The 16,300-nt window shown below is 36.7% G+C and overlaps 1 pseudogene; it reads right to left on the bottom strand.

The window, feature by feature from the left end:
* Positions 1-579: 579 nt before the first annotated feature.
* The window catches only part of LOC149145157 (protein TRANSPORT INHIBITOR RESPONSE 1 pseudogene), a 56,064-nt pseudogene continuing 40,343 nt past the window's right edge, over positions 580-16,300 (bottom strand).

Genomic DNA, 16,300 nt, shown 5'->3' with positions numbered 1-16,300 from the left:
GAATAATCAAATCATTATTTTAATCTGCAGTAGCCTCGTGGTCAGATAGTCTCTATTGCAACTGTAATGCAAAAGACTACTATGAGCAACCTAAATGCTCATCCACTGAACTTTGATGGAGGAAAGACACACCATGACATCCCTTGAATTAGATTTTATAATTTAGAATTAAGAAAAAATTAGTAGTGTCATGTTTTTCGTGTTACGCATATAGAAACTCGAATAATTCATTAAGTGTTTTCAATCTCATTGTTAAAGGACAAAGCATAGCAAAATTAAAGGACAAGTTCAAAATACCATCAAAATATGCAAAAAAACATGAATTGGGCCAGAGTTCAAACCTTGTCTAAGGCCATCTTAGTTAATTGTTCTGCATCCTTCTTTTTGGTGAAAACCATGGAAGTTACTGAAAACTCAGGAAGTTCCAAGCGATAACAAAATTTCTTCTGTCTAGGTTGAGGTACAAGAAATTTTTGGGCATAAGCTGCAGGTTCGTCTTGAACAGACACTATTGTAAATACTGCTCTAGCACCATATTTGTTGTTAATTATGGTCTTTGGAGTAGGGGTTGACATAGGATTCTGGGTATAATCTGCTTGAGGTTTCTGAGACGCCCAAGCACATCAATAGTGTAAAAACATTGTAAAAAAATGCCCAAATAGAAAAAATAACTACCAATGCATCGAACAAACAAGTTTATTGGCACTAAAATCCTAACAAACATTAAAAACACCAGTGATAATGGTATTATTGTTAACAGTAGAAGAGTGACAAGTGAAGAACCCATTAGGGCATCCTTGAGATATTGCAAGGATGCATTTTTCTTTGACACCAACTCCATCCTCGCCAAATGGATCCAGTGGAAAAACCCGCAATTCTCTCCAGACCCTTCAGATATAGTTTCTAGACCCTTCTCTCCAAGAGTATGAAGAACCTGCATCCAAATAAATTATTGTTAGCTTTACCAACATTGTAGACAAGTTTGAAAATGACATGCACACAAATAACACAAATAAAGAGAGATAAGCATACAATATTTCAGAAGATAAATTACAAGAAAATAATATTTACACACAAAAAGTGGGAGATAATTTCTTACTGAAATCTACCGAAGTTGAGGACAATTAGAAACAAGACAGGTCAGCTCCATATTTCAGATATTCGCATAGCTTAAATTAAAAAATGTCAAGTTTGAGCACACAGAATGCAAGGCAGGAAGATACAGAGGTGCTACTTCCCACATCCCTAACAAAGTTCTAAGTTCGTTACAGTTTTTAAAAGCTTTTCCCAGATATGCAAATTGCTACCAACTGAACTCTTGAAAAAATGAACATGTACCCAGCTCCATCAACTGAGGAGCTATTACAAGAAGCCACTTCAATTTTTCTAAAGAAAGAGTTTTATTTAGTTTCAAACTCCTCAAAGAAATACATCTAGCCACAAGCCTCTCAAGGGCATCAAAATTCACTTCACTTTGCAGGCAAGCAAAATTCAGTGACACTAGTGAAACACAGCTCTCTGGAAAAGAGCTCATCCAGTATCTGCCTCGATCATCTACCTCACTCTCCTGTAGGTCCGACTACAAGAAGCATCACATGTTCAAAAAATATAGATTGGAATATATTTTTGAGAACATTATTCCGAGAAGACCAATCATATAGAACAAGGGCTTCTCCTGCAAAGATAATTATGCTCAGAAATCTTCATTGCTCTTCAATTCTAACAAAGCACAACTAGGAAAAAAACAAACACATTGATAAGGTGCACATAATGTTTTTTGGAGACAACAGAAAAACACTCAAGATTGAAGAGGACACACCGGAGGCGCCAAGGTTTAGAGAAAAAACAATGTCTTTCGATAAAACCAAGTAATTTGGTATCAATTAGACTACCATGTTCTAGTTAAAATTTATTGATATCAAACCATTACAGGTAGATTTTCCTTTTGTTGAACCTAGGCAACTTAGTTAAATAAGCTACTGAATTTCACTTAGTAAAGAAATGCTTACTTCACTTGAAATCTGAATTCCTGTAGCAATGTTCAGATCAGATTGACAACAGAACTGCATTGGAATCCATTTTATCTGAACTAAGGGTTTGGATCAACCATTTATATTGTGACCCTTTAACTGAAATATCCATTCCAATTCCCTTAAAAATTAAAATGGAGAAACAATTGCACCAGAACAAGCACTGGACCAGCTAAGTACATAAAAACAGGTTGACCAAAAGAAACATATATTTTGACACTCTGTTTGATGAAAATATGCTAGAGGAAATTGCAGTTCAGACAATCTGTGTTGGCAAGACGATGCCCAAGATATAGTAAGACATGAGTGGTCTATGAAGTACTATATGTAGCAAAATCTTTTCCAATCTGAAAGATGGTTTGAGGGGTGCAAGTCCCCAGGCTGAAGTGAGAGCATCCTCCTTCGGTCCAGTACTAACATTAGCGTATACCCATCGAAGACCTATTTGATATGGACCTCCAGATTGCGAAGCTCGAGGATGCCTACCTGGTATTCACACAAATGTTGTTCCACCAAACACTGGAATTCAAGATAAAAATTTCCTAGATGTCCATACCAGATATAGGGAATTGGTAGATAAAGATCTAGGAGGGAGGTGGTTACATTACATATTTGAGTTATTACAGAGGTTTTGCATTCATTTAGGAATTCAAAAGAGGAAAAAAGAAATCAAAACTTGCAATGAGTTGCGATGATTGCGGGGTCATCGGTGCTAAAACGTGCATAAGTGTTGAGTGAGAGAGCACACAAATCAGAGAAAGAACACACTATGAGCTCAAGGCTTTCATCTGTGATGATCATGCACTTAACCCTTAGCCCCCACGGCCATGGACAGGCCGCGTGCATGACCAGGAGTAAGGGGTGAATATTCTCCCCCAAGTGGGGAGGAACGAGGTTGAAATATGAGAAGCCTGGCTTTCCGCTGAGATTTATGCATGTTATCCTCGGGAAGTGCCTAACCAAGATCTCCAAAGAGATGGAAGAAATGTTTCCAATGAAGACCTTCCGACAGCTCCAGGCCTTGGCTCTGTAATAGCCCTTGCATACTAGTGAAACCGCGCTCTTGTCCTACTAATAGTCTACCAAGTCATTAAAGTGACTTTAAAACACAACGCCTCGAATAATGTTTAAACACCAAGTCATTAAAGTGGCTTTTAAACAAAATGCACATAAAATAATGAATTTTAAACAATGTGTGGAATATAAAATAAATTAGAAATTACCATGATAGACGATGTGGCCCTTCACAATTCACATGAGGGTCACTTGTCCTCACTGCTCAGACACCTTTCAGTCTCCATAACTTAGCGTGTAAGCCTCAAGGATGCCAGTTAACATTGCATCATGTTAATTTGCTTGGCCTATAGTGTGTGTGCCAATCATCGAGCATAGCATATCAAGCAAAGGTGGTAGGGGATGAATCATCCAGCATATCAATACAGTCAGCTTACAAGGTAATTTATTACATCAGTAATCGGCTTACCTGAGGAAACAAAACTCATCGCGCTGCTGAAAGTCATATTTGTATTACTTAAATAAGCCATTTCATGAACTTTCCCTATAACAGGCAGGATCACGTCGATTTCCTTTAGGTTCAGCGGGAACCTTATTGTTTGCTATATATATGATAGGCTTCTATCAACCTTGACAACTTATTGCTTACACCTGTCTACTAATACTACTTGTTGCCTTGCCAATGGTAGGTCTCTTGCCTACTCATGCTAGGATAGCAGACAACACGCCTAGTTGTCATAGCCTTCCCACTTTCAATAGCATGCCCAGTTCATGCAACCCACCAATTTTCAACAGATTTAGTGATCAGGATGCCATACCACCACATGAAAGAAAAAGGAGGAAATGTCGGACTCTTGTGGCTCAAGGACCTGATGAGAAGTAGATAGATATTTTCTTGGTGTTCTAGAGAAAATAGCTTTTGCTGCCTTAATTTCCCCTTGCAATATCGAAGATAATTTTTCTCTTTTTGCCTGCGAGGGTTCCAAGAAATTGGGAGAAACTGGGAGCAGAAAAGCACACATCTAGGTAAAATATGCTATGCAAGAGAGAGAAACGTATATGGGAAAGAAGCTATGTGAGACAGGGAAACGTATATGGGAAATAAACTATGTGAGAATGATAATGGACCAAAACCAGAGCTCGTTAAGGAGAAAGAAAGATTTTCCATGTACCTTCACATACATCTAAGGTTCTGAGGGCTTCACCATACTCCCTGCTCTTTAATTCTGAGGGATCTGCCTCCTACCCCACCCTTGTTCCAGTAAGTATAAGGGTTCCTCCCAAATGGGACTAGATTCTAGACTGGAGGAATCAACAGAGAACAGAGGAATCGACAAAGGACAGAGGAAAAGAATTTTAAATATATGAAAAATGTAATCAGAGATGAGAGGTCTTTGTGGAAGTGCGTTGGAGTTGCACCACGTAGAACATGTTGTTGTGCTAGGTATAACATACGACAGCTTGCTGGGAAAAGCCCATAAACCCAGATGTCAAGTTCGAGCTGAGCAAAAGCCATAAACCCAAAATTTTATGAAGTTTACAGCTTAACATTAAATGTATATCAATTAATGTCAGCATTAATTCACTTCAACATAATGTATTCAAATACATGCTCTTATCCTAATGCCATTGTGCACCTCTAACCTCTTCCCTAACCTCGGGAAGGGGCCCAAATAAGATGTTTAACTTAAACTTTGGTTAGCATAAAATGTGCCTAGTATAAACATTTGTTAAAAACAAAATAAAAATATGACTTGCTGCACACTTTAGCTTAAGACAAAGTTTTGGTCATTGGTATTCGTGTCGCCCTAATACTAATTTGGAAAATCAATTACTATAGTCCCTGGCAGCCCTTTGGGCAGGGACTAATAACAATATATCAAATCTCACATAACTAACATGCTAGTGTATGGCTATGGTTCCTTATTGCAGTATTCATGCTTTTAATATATTTCAACTCAGATGGAAAGCTTCGGATTTTAAAACTAATATGAGGCTACAAATTATTTGGCTTCACTCAATGGTTGTTACACTAGAAAAAATGATATTATTCGAAGAGAAATTTTGGAAATAAAAACGACAGAAACCCAACAATTTAAAAAAATCTTTATGAATTTTATAACTTATTTATGAATATAATATTTTTGAGTTAAATTTAATTACATGGATATTTCATGAATAATTTTGAATTTCATCAAGTGACTGAATTTAAATCATAAAGAGTTCAAATACCAGAGTCATCATCATTGAAACTTATGAATATTGTTGGAGAATCTAATTCCAACCATCTACTAGGTGTAAAACCATCCACACTGATATGAGGTTACAAACAATCGAGCTTCACTCAATGTTTGTTACACTAGAAAAAATGATATTATTAGAAGAGAAATTTTGGAAATAGAAAGACAAAAATCCAACAATTTAAAAAAAAATCTTTATGAATTTTAAAACTTATTTATGAATAGAATATATGAGTTGAATTAATTACACATAGATTTCATGAATAATGTTGAATTTCATAAACTCGCTAAATTTAAACCATAAAGAGTTAAAATGCCAGATTCATCATCATTGAAACTTATGAATATTGTTGGAGAATCTAATTCCAACCACCTACTAGTTGTCAAAACCATCCATCCAAGTGTCCCAGTTCAGTTTTAATTTAGTCTAATCTTTGAGTTTTTGAGTTTAGTTCAGTTCTGTCTTAGTGCATTCATTTATTACTGATGTCTTCAATGTAATTTTACTTAACTAATTAGTACCATTTAAAAGAGCTATTGATGCTCAAAGATTTCTCTCCATTCTTTGATTTCTTGTCATTCTTTGTCATGGTATCGGAGCTAGTTTACATAAAATTCCATGGGATAACATCAACATAAAGCAAGTGAGAACAACATAAAAAAAGCGGCGATCCTGCATAACACTTTTTGAGAAAGAAACAGAAGTTTGAATAAGCCTCCAAAAAAGCAAAGAGAAGTTTTAAAGAAGAACAAATTTTTATTTAAAATAATAAATAAGTTAGTTCTCAAGGCACCATGCTCAAAGAGTACGTGAGTTGAACTTAAGAAACTTTTTGGGTGAAAATTTCTGTGTTTTAACGTACATTGACAAGATTCCCAACCACAAATGAGGAGCAAGGTTTCAAGCATGGGTCATGGGAGCACAAAGGAGATTGAGAGTATGATTGAAAGAGGTTTAATTTAAAAACAAAAGTGGTTGCATTATCTCGAAGAGATTTTTAAAAAAGGTTTGAAGCCTTTAAACAAAGTAGGTTGGTTTTTAAAAAAGAGGGTTTTATTTTAGAAAAGAGAAGTTTTATTTGAAATGCTAAAAAATGCTTATATAATATTTTAATGAGAAATGTGGTGGTATTGTTTTTAAAAGGGTTAATAGAAAAAAAGGAAGTTGTTGTTTGTTTAAAGAAAAAACAGAAGAGATTTGTAAAGAGTTTTTTTGGCCTCATATTTGTGGTATGCATTGTTAGTTTTGATTATTGTTTTTCTTGTCAAAATATTCGTGGAAGTGTTTGTCTTGAGATGGATAAAGATTAGATCACAGCACAATCTATTTGGGATTCTTCAGTCACCATTGCTACATGCTCCCACTGTGATCCATAACCACTGCCATTATTGTTAGAGCCAGAAGCTCAGAGTAGAGAAGCCATATGTCTATAAGTTTTTTTGTTTGTTGAGCCACAACATATGGTAGAATCCAAGAGGATGAGAAAGTCAAAGCGATAGCGTGGGATGTTTAAGATATTTTTAGATTTGGATGTAAAAATGATGCAGGAGCATTCAGATCAAAAATTTCATTGTATTTTAGTAGACACACGGGGTCTTCTGTTTTCAAGGAAGTTGTTTTCCTGAGTATTAAATTAATGTAATTATTAATATTTTGAGTGATTTTAATGAGAGAAACTAGAATAGGGATTAATTAAGTATTGTGAGGCATATTTGTAACTGTTCTCGAATGTAGGAGTACATGAGTGATGATGAGTGATTAGTGAGGATTGAGAGATTTTGAAATATTGTAAATCCTAAGTTAGGAATTGGTTTCATGATTTTGGGGATTAAAGAGAATCCTTAGGATTTAGTTAAGTTGTTCAAATCCTCGAGGGATCATTGAGAGATTTTAGAAATTGATGAGCAGATTAAGGATCTGAACCAGTAAATGGGTTACATAACCTTTTGTATAAATGTAAGCATAAAAGGCATAGAAGAGGGTTAGCAAGCCAAGAGTTAGAGAGTGAGTTAGTTAGATAGGGTTGGTTGTAGGCCTATGGGTAGGAAAGGAAAAGGCCATTGATAGTGAAGATCAGGCCAGAAAGGAATCCTTTTGTAATTATTTGTTTATTAATACAGATAACTCGATTTCTGAGTTTGTGTGGTGTGAATGGAGTAATTGAATGAATTGTGTGTGGATTTTAGTAATTTTTCATAACATAGATTTGTTGGTGTGCAAAACAAGAGACGAAATGCAGAGAAGTGCGTTACAAGTTTATACATAGATAGTATTGGAGAAACCTTAATGTTATAGTGAAGGTATATTGTAAGGGTTCTTAAAACCTAAGGAGTTACGTAGCGGAAGCGTAAAGGTGCGAAGGGATGAAGTAATGGAGTAGAGATCGAAATCAGAACAAGTGAAGGCTGGAAGGTGAAAACAAAAACATAGGAAGAAATTTGAACGAATGGGCTATTACACATTAAGGGACAAAAGAACGTAGCAACAAAGCATAGTCGTTGGATCAACCAGATCAATGAACGAGAGTGAGGGAGATAGACGGCTACGATTAAGTCACGCATAATCAAGTTAAGAAGATGAAAGATGAAGATTTAAACCACGTGAAAAATATTAGAGAAGTCTTCATAGGTTGTAAGTAGCTTCTCACACAGGCTCAAGGTTGTAGACGGTATTTTTGAATTCTATGCGATTAGCATTAATGGTTGACACGTAGCACAGGAAAACTAGAAATCTTGCGTGCTTTTAGTATAATATTGGTCGTGCATGTAATCTCAATGAGATTACGTGATCACTGTTGGATTGAGATAGGAGAGATAAACAATGGAGATCGTCCGGGTATGTTGATGATTGGGTGATGTGATGGTCGTTGGATTAAGGAATGAGATCGATGGTGGAGGTTGAATGTGCTAAAGGTTGAGCATCGAGAAATGTGTAAATTCATGTGAATCAACAAAAAGACCATAAGGTTTAAGTATTATATGGAATATTTTGATTATAGGAGAGTTATAATAGAAATGAGCGGAATAATGTATTATGGGTTAAGTTGAGTTTAACGAAAGTCTAAAGACCATGGTATGGTTAATATGAGTGGGTGATTAAAATCAGAGTCGAATCTTATATGATATTTTGTTACCGCGGGTAATAAAATCAACTGAAGGGTTGTATAAGGTTTCGCATTAAAGGTTTATTAAAGTTTAAGACTTTGGATAGTTAATTAAGTGTTTCCACATAGAGTTTAATTAAGGACATTAAACCTTGGTTATAGAGGGTTTTCACCATGGATCAGGTGATGGATGTTGGGACACAATGTGACATGCATTTTTATTTTCATATTGTGGGTATATGTGGCTTAGGCTGGAATGATTTTTGGTATCAGAGTTGAACAAGGTGATTTTGTGTGCAAAAGTTCTTTGAGAAACTTAGAACACAGTTATGTTTTGATGGTGTGAATAAAGGTGAATGGTGATGAAAGAAGGCCAGAGGAGATCATATTTTAATTTTGACAAACAGTAGGCATACAAAGATAAATTGTAGCAGAATTGCAGATGCAAAGGAAAGAAAGAACAATCCATTCAAAGTGCAGGTGAATTGTGGAAAAAGATCATGCAGAGGTCCTAAAGATAGAAGGTGAGAAGATTGGAGCAACCTAGAGCAAGGAGTGCTCAATTAGTGACCAGAGACATGACAAAAGACTGAGCTTAGAGGAGAAAATCTTAGTGGGGCATGTGTAGCAAGAAGGAGACTTGTTACTGGAGAGGTATTGTTGTAGCTCACGGAAAGATCATCAAGGCAAGTCCAAAGAGGATGTGGGAAAAATTTCTAAGGGATGAAGGAAGTTGGTAAGAGTTTCTGAATGAAAGTAGAATGTGGCAGAACCTTGAAGAATTCTAACAAAGGTTGGATAAAGAGAGCAGTTGCGTTCTTAAAAGTTTCACATGAGTTGAATCCTAGAATGAGCAAAGAGAAGTGCTCAAAGAGGTTCTGTAGATAGAGAACCAAGTGCTGGCCAAAAGACCAAGTACAGAGAATAGTTTGGTGAGGTAAGTGGTAGTAGGGAGGACTTGTTGTTGCAAAGGCTTTAGTGCAGCACAATGTAAGTGAGTGAGGAACTTATGAAGACAGAGAAGGAGATGACTACTAATAGTCATAACAGAGGTTTTGAGGAAGACCACAACAGAAGAAAAGTGAAGGAGGATGCCAAGGAAAATGGAAAGAGAATTAGTCAAGAGGAGCTTGACAAGGATATTACGGAGTTAAAAGAATAACTCGATGTATTAAGGATGATTCTAGAGGAAAACCAAAGACATGGTGATGAAAAGAAATCTTGGGATAAGCCCAAAATCTCCTTTCACGTATAAATTTCGAACCTCGGCCTGTGGGTTAAGGCCCAGTAAGCCTCATCGTAAGCGTTTTAAACTTTTTAAACGTGGATCTACATTAGATATCAAACCATCCATATACAAATACATGGGAACCATATCAAATCTCGTTCTAACTCACGTATACAGATCTCAAACATAACACAACCGGTTCTATAAATAACGGCGTTCACTCCCCATACAACTCCGATTCAAAGAAAAATTCAATCCACTTGCCACAGCTTTGATGCAAACAATCGGCTGTCCACAATAATCGACTGTCGGACATTTCAACGCGATTGATTGTCGCCGAACTCTCTAATCCTGATTCCACATTACTCAAACTTTATTTAACATGTGCATCCACCGATATAATACCAATCGATGATCGCATTTGCAGTGTTATGATATTTCTCGGGTTCGATTTAACTTCGAACAAGAACTTATAACATTCATGCCCGAGATCTATTGCAAGGTGAACATCTCTGGGTTCGATCCAGCGTCTCTCTGTTCAAGAACCTTCGGCTGTAGCGATTCAACATTAGCCTAAACCGCATTATACACACGCAACTATAATCGATTACCATACATAACAGTTAAATGATATTAGATCGCCATCGATCCTGTAAGCGATCGATGGTCGATCAATAAGTTCACAACACTCAACTACAAAACATACGTACGCAGGCATATACAACAATAAAACAGGTTTTCATATAAACACAGAACAGTTTACATTCCAGGCATTCCAGCCTTAGAGACAAGCTTGCTCGACTACATTTCACTCCTAAATGCCTATCTATTACTATAGATATATATCTCTTTTTTTTCGATCTCTGCCTCATTACATATATAAGATTTGAAATAGCATGGATTACAACAGATCCGAAATCTCCTCCTACACGTACTCCAATGAATCCCTAAGACCTCGTAAGGATCTCGATTGATGCTTATCACAATGCAACGATCACATCTTTTCCGCTTTAAATCTGTTTTAAAGCAAATTTTCCGTATTTTGCCCCCTTCGTTCAGCTTTGCTATCCACGTACTCTTAGCTCCGCTTCGCTTGGATTCCATCTTCAACTACGGCGCTGGATGCTCCTGCATCAGACTCCCGAGGTAAAAAAATTTATGACCTCCTGGTCATATACGTCTCCTGGTCCTCAGCAATTCTACCCACTGTATCTCATCAGCGAACTGCCTTCATGATCTCCTATGAGCTGCAACCAACCTCTGCAGTAACAGTCTCCTCTGTTACACGATACCTCACCAAGCCCTCCGCACTCGGTCTTTTGGCATCCTTCTGGTTCTCTTCTCTGGAACCAATTGAGCACACCTTGCTCTAGGTTGCTGCAAATCTTCTCACCTTCCGCTGCCGCCATCTGCACGACGGTAAGATCATAAACTCTCCAGCTTAACCAACTGTACCTCCTGCTTCTTCTTCTCTCTCTGGAATCCTTCTCCTCGCAGGAAACTTTCCCTGCTCTGATACCACTTGATGAAACGAAATCTTCGGATAAGCCCAAAATCTCCTTTCACGTATAAATTTCGAACCTCGGCCTGTGGGTTAAGGCCCAGTAAGCCTCATCGTAAGCGTTTTAAACTTTTTAAACGTGGATCTGCATTAGATATCAAACCATCCATATACAAATACATGGGAACCATATCAAATCTCGTTCTAACTCACGTATACAGATCTCAAACATAACACGACCGGTTCTATAAATAACGGCGATCACTCCCCATACAACTCCGATTCAAAGAAAAATTCAATCCACTTGCCACAGCTTTGATGAAAACAATCGGCTGTCCACAATAATCGACTGTCGGACATTTCAATGCGATTAATTGTCGCCGAACTCTCTAATCCCGATTCCACATTACTCAAACTTTATTTAACATGTGCATCCACCGATATAATACCAATCGATGATCGCATTTGAAGTGTTATGATATTTCTCGGGTTCGATTTAACCTCGAACAAGAACTTATAACATTCATGCCCGAGATCTATTGCAAGGTGAACATCTCTCGGTTCGATCCAGCGTCTCTCTGTTCAAGAACCTTCGGCTGTAGCGATTCAACATTAGCCTAAACCGCATTATACACACGCAACTATAATCGATTACCATACATAACAGTTAAATGATATTAGATCGCCATCGATCCTGTAAGCGATCGATGGTCGATCAATAAGTTCACAACACTCAACTACAAAACATACATACGCAGGCGTATACAACAATAAAACAGGTTTTCATATAAATACAGAACAGTTTACATTCCAGGCATTCCAGCCTTAGAGACAAGCTTGCTCGACTACATTTCACTCCTAAATGCCTATCTATTACTATAGATATATATCTCTTTTTTTTCGATCTCTGCCTCATTACATATATAAGATTTGAAATAGCATGGATTACAACAGATCCGAAATCTCCTCCTACACGTACTCCAATGAATCCCTAAGACCTCGTAAGGATCTCGATTGATGCTTATCACAATGCAGTGATCACATCTTTTCCGCTTTAAATCTGTTTTAAAGCAAATTTTCCGTATTTTGCCCCCTTCGTTCAGCTTTGCTATCCACGTACTCTTAGCTCCGCTTCACTTGGATTCCATCTTCAACTACGGCGCTGGATGCTCCTGCATCACATGGTTGGGTCTTGAGGAAAAAGGTAGCGAAGTGGAATAAATTATAGAGAAGGCTACAGTAGAGGCAAGTGAAGTGGCTGGAAAAAAAACTCAGAGAAGCTGAGCTGGAAATGGAAGTTTCCATTTGTGAAGCAGAACATGGTGAAGTTCTGGGTGAAGATGAAGAGTGGAGATCTCTGGAAGATATCATGAACTATTGTGAGAATTCAATACAAAAAGAAGTTTACCTTGCTGAGGAAGGAATTATTGATGATTTTCTAAACTGTTGGACAAATTCAGATCAACAGGAGGATATGAAACCTTGTATATTTAAATCTAATAATTTTGATGTGATTACAAGTTTTTCAAAAGAGGAGCAGTCTTTTGAAGCTGTCAAAAGTATGGAAGAGTATCTTTCATAAGATAAATGCTCTGAAGTAAAGAAGGATGGAGAATGTCTCTTAAATGAGAAAATCAGTGAATTATTGCAGCAGAAATAATTTAGCAAAGCATTGATGTTTGAAGCTGTTACAATCCAAGAACAATTTCTTGTGAAAGAATGAGATGAGATTCAGTCTCAAGAATTGATATGTGAAGCAACAATTGAGATTGTTGAACCTTGTAATTTTCAAACTGATAACTTGTTTATAAATGAAGGAATTATAGGTGATGATGAAGTACTTAAGAAATGTCACAGAGAAATTGAATTGTTGGAGCACTTGCTAGAAAACTCAGAGTACGACAATGTGATTTCAGAAGAAGGAGTTCACTACAGTGGACAAGAGCAGAAAAGCACCATTGAAGCAAATGGTGTGGAAGAGAGACTTGCTGACAGTTTCGAAAGTTCTTTGGAGAATTCTTTAGAGAGGTGGAATTAACATACTGATGTGCTGGTAGAGAAGGAAAAGTCAAAGCAAAATACTGAAATGTTGCAAAAGGAAGAAGAGGCACTGAGGCCTTATGTTTTTCATTTTAATAATTGTTTTGTGAGTGCAGGTTTTGTTGCATATACTGGAGAAAATTTGGCACATATGAGTAGCCAAGTAAAGTTGGAAGAGGAAGATTCTATGGAAGTATTTAATCCATGGAACAAAGATATTATGTTGCTAGAAATAATGCTAGAGAATCAGGATTTGATGAAGAAGGAGATAATCATGAAAGAGGGCAAGGATGAAAGGGAGTTAGTAAGAATCTGACAACTTCAAAGAGAAGATAATGAACAACATTTTGAAGATGAGCGGACAGAGTATAGTAGTAAATGGCGGAGTATGTACCAATTCTATGGTGTGCTAAAGATAGAGATTGAAGAATTATGGCAATTAATGATGAAGCAGTCTAGATGGAGGAGACTGATAGCAACAAGAAGAATGATCAATCAGAATTTGAAACTAATTGACAAGGAGAGGAAGATGAAACAGAAGATAAAAAAACACACAACAACAACAAAGGAGTAGAGAAAACAGATAACTACAAACTAAAGTTTGGGACCCTGTAGATTTTCTATCCACATATGAGAACACATGATTGGGAGATCATGAATGTTTTCAACCTTGAGAGTTTGATGCAGGAGCATTCAGCTCAGAAATTTCACTGTATTTTAGTAGACATAGGGGGCCATGTGTTTTCAAGGAAGTTGGTTTCCTAAGCATTAAATTAATGTAATTATTAAGGTTTTGAGTGATTTTAATGAGAGAAAATAGAATAGGAATTAATTAAGTATTGTGAGGCATATTTGTAAATGTTCTCGAATGTAGGAGAACATGAGTGATGATGAGTGATTAGTGAGGTTTGAGAGATTTTGAAATATTGTAAATCCTAGATTAGGAATTGGTTTCATGATTTTGGGGATCAAAGAGAACCCTTAGGATTTAGTTAAGTTATTGAGATCCTTAAGGTATAGTTGAGAGATTTTAGGACGTGATGAGAAAATTAATGATCTGAACCAAGAAATAGGTTATAGAACCTTTTGTATAAATGTAAGCCTAAAAGGCATAGAAGAGGGTTAGCTAGCTAAGAGTTAGAGAGTGAGTTAGTTAGATAGGGTTGGTTGTAAGCCTATGCGAAGGAATGGAAAATGCCATTGATAGTGAAGATCAGGGTAGAAAGGAATCCATTTGTAATTATTTCTTTATTAATACAGAAAACTTGATTTCAGAGTTTGTGTGGTGTGAATGGAGTAATTGAATGAATTGTGTGTGGATTTTAGTAATTCTGCATAACATAGGTTTTCAGGTGTGTAGAACCAGAGACGAAATGTAGACAAGTGTGTTATGAGTTTATACACAGACAGTGTTGGAAAAAGCTTAATGTTACAACGTAGGTATACTATAAGGGTTCTTAAATCCTAAGGAGTTACACAGCAGAAGCATAAATGTGTGAAGGGGTGAAGTAATGGAGCGAAGATCAAAATTAGAAAAGTGAAGTCCAGAAGGCAGAAACAAATGCAAAGCCATAAAGCTGAACAAATGGGCTATTAAACAGTAAGAGATAAGATAATGTAGCAGTGAAGCATAGTCATTAGATCAGCTAGATCAATAAGTGAGAGTGAGGGAGATAGATGTCTAGGATTAAGTTGTGCAGAATAAAGTTAAGAAGATGGACAGTAGAGATTTAAACCACCTGCAAAATAGTAGAGCGGTCGCCATAGGTAGTAAGTAGTTTCTCACACAGGTTGAAGGTTGTAAATGGTATTTCTAAATTTTACGTGATTAGCATTAATGATTGACATGTAGCATGGGAAAACTAGAAATCTCGCGTGCTCTCAGTCTAATATCAGTCGATGTAAACTTAGTGAGATTATGCGATCACCATTGGATTGAGATAGGAGAGATAAAAAATGGAGATCATCCTGGTAAGTTGATGATCAGGTGACGCGATGACCATTGGATTAAGAAATGAGATCGATGGCAGAGGTTGAACGCGCTAAAGGTTGAGCGTCGAGAAATGTGTAAAGTCATGTGAATCAATGGAAAGGTAAGGTTTAAGTATTATACGGAATATTTTTATTATAGGAGAGCTATAATAGAAATGAGCAGAATAATATATTATGGGTTAAGTTAAGTTTAACCAAAGTCTAAAGACTGTGGTATGGTTAATATATTAAAATCAAAGCCGAAGCCTATATGATATTTTGTTACCGCGGGCAATAAAATCAATCGAAGGGTTGTATAAGGTTTCGCATCAAAGGTTTATTATATTTTAAGACTTTGGATAGTCAATTAAACGTTTTCACATAGATTTTAATTAAGGACATTAAACCTCGGTTATAAAGGGTTTTCACCATGGATCAAGTGATTAATCTTGGGACACAGTGTGACATGAAATTTTATTTTCATATAGTGGGGGTATGTGGCTTAGGTTGCCTGATTAAGGTGTTTGTGCCTTAGGCCAACATAAAAAAAGATAGAAGAATTCCATACATTTTAGATGTCAAAATAGCCAAGTAGGTTTGGGACACCCTTGAGAGGAGTTTTGTTGTAAGGGGGAGCATTGAAGTTAAAGACGAAGGTGGATATATAGTAGGAGATCTACAATGAGATGAAACATTTGTTGAATCCCACTGTGCTCAGTCACAAGTGGAAGATGTCCGTGAAGTATTTGGAGAAGAAGAAGAAGAAGAGAAGGAGTGCATAGATGCTTGTGAATCTCACTATGCGCAACGACAAGTAGATTAAGGTTTGGTGAATCCAACAACAAAACTTTTTGGTGGCAATTTGGTGAATTGAGGAACGAAGTTTTTTAATGACAATTTGGTGAATCTACCAACAACACTTGTTGATGACAGTGAAGCTTCCATCATAGCTTCCAATGATATGGTTAAGCTATAAATTCAATTTTCTTATGTTAACATTGACAAATATTTGTTTCCTAATGATGAATGGTTGCAGATGATGCAACAAAAATATCATATAGACATGATGTTATTATGTGAGAAAATAACACTTGAGTCAATGTAAGAAAACATGTCTACAGTAGCATAGGTTAGTACATAAGTGCAAGGGAAAAAGATAGAGAAAAAGACAT

The sequence above is a fragment of the Pinus tabuliformis genome, chromosome X (genome assembly GCF_031772625.1).
Source record: "Pinus tabuliformis cultivar Carrire ecotype Pingquan chromosome X, CPIR1, whole genome shotgun sequence".
NCBI classification, from domain to species: domain Eukaryota; kingdom Viridiplantae; phylum Streptophyta; class Pinopsida; order Pinales; family Pinaceae; genus Pinus; species Pinus tabuliformis.
This window is presented reverse-complemented; position numbering and strand designations above follow the sequence as displayed.